The sequence below is a fragment of the Alosa pseudoharengus genome, unplaced genomic scaffold, assembly GCF_046254945.1.
Source record: "Alosa pseudoharengus isolate Yale_2024_CS ecotype anadromous, Long Island Sound unplaced genomic scaffold, YU_APseudo_1.1 YU_APseudo_1.1_scf_12, whole genome shotgun sequence".
Lineage (NCBI taxonomy): Eukaryota > Metazoa > Chordata > Actinopteri > Clupeiformes > Clupeidae > Alosa > Alosa pseudoharengus.
In genome coordinates this window covers 5,235,640-5,237,112 of record NW_027468587.1, presented here as the reverse complement: position 1 = coordinate 5,237,112, position 1,473 = coordinate 5,235,640, and the positions used below count along the sequence as shown (strand labels likewise).

The following is a 1,473-nucleotide window of genomic DNA, read 5'->3' as shown; positions in this document are numbered from 1 at the left end:
AGTAAGCTTACCTTTCCTAAAGGATCTAATGGCTACGTAAGTTACCCAACTTGGTGTTTTTTTTGTAATGGTATTTTTCTTATTGATGTTAAATACATATAGAAAAGTATTGCATAATAAATTATGCAAATTATAATAATACAGACAACTTTTAGATTTTTTTTTTGTCCAATAGCAATTTATATATTGGTTAAGATTATCTTTGTGCTATTTCATTGTTGTGTCATTTTGTTTAATTATATTATTCTATTGCATGGCATTTGTCTCTCAAACACATAGTGGAGCAGGCAGCTTTTGTTCATGAAGATACGGTGAAAAGGAGTAAGGAGAAGTTTGGGAGAGTCAGCCGGTCCATGGAACTTGTAATGAATCAACGCTGATCTATGCCAGGTGAGCAGATTCATATAGTTACATACATGTATTAGACAAGGTATTTTACACAATCTGTCTGAGGCTATTTATTTGTGTGGTTGAAAAAAATCTTATTCTGAGGTTTGTGTTTGCATTTTGCTTCCAACAGATGTAAAACCCCTGCTGTCATTGGTGAGGCTACCACTGCTATTGAAAATATGTGAACGTCCTGTAGATCGATCAAGTAAGGTTCCAGTAAGTCAAAGTGGATATATGCAGAGGAACAGAAGTTGAAGAGGGGGAAAACAGCAGCCTCTACTGCTGTTGACCTTTACTTAGCACACTCTCCTGAAGAATATGTTGGATTTCTGCCAGTTTTTGAAATTGAACTTTGGTGCCTTTTGAGACTCTTGCCTTTTTAGTGGCTCGCCTCATGATTGGAAGGATTGGAGTGTGTTTTCTGATTGATTGATTTATTGGTGAGGTAATGAACATTGTAACAATATATTGTACATTTTTACAGGCTTGCTAATATTTCCCAAAGGCTTGCACATTGTTTTCTGAGATACTACTCTAAAATGTCGCTATATGACTCATTACATCACACATATCGTTCACTCAATTCTATGGTGTATGCACTGTGAATGAGATCTAAGATCATAGCTACTAAGTTACTGCAAGGACTTTGTTAATTTTGCAACGTATAATGGTTATGGCAAGCAGATACTGTATTTTCATCACTGTCACATACACGAGTATTAACATGAACTTGAAAGCATACAAGGTTTGTTGGAGTAATTACTAGCTCAAATATTGGTATTTTATAGATCATATAAAGGTGTTATTAGTGCTATCGTGCAAATTAATATATTTTTTTCCTTCTGCGTATAAACACAATGTGGCTATTCAGGCAAAATATTGTAAACCAAAGTGTTTTATTATTTACACTTACATTAAGAGTCATAACATGTTTTACGTGAATATGTATATTGATATGGATATAAGATATTTTGATGTTTTGATATGAATGTGTTTTTAATATGAACATGTTAACATTTATTGTACCTGTATTCATGTGAAGTATTGTGTGTAATATCCCCCCAGAATAAACATTTAAATGTA

The 1,473-nt window shown here is 33.3% G+C and overlaps 1 long non-coding RNA gene across 1 annotated transcript; it reads left to right on the top strand.

Moving 5' to 3' along the window:
• Window positions 1–587, top strand: LOC143118276 (uncharacterized). Its single transcript, XR_012986085.1, has 3 exons — window positions 1–36; window positions 280–390; window positions 521–587. It is a non-coding gene; the product is annotated as an uncharacterized LOC143118276 (long non-coding RNA).
• Window positions 588–1,473: the final 886 nt, after the last annotated feature.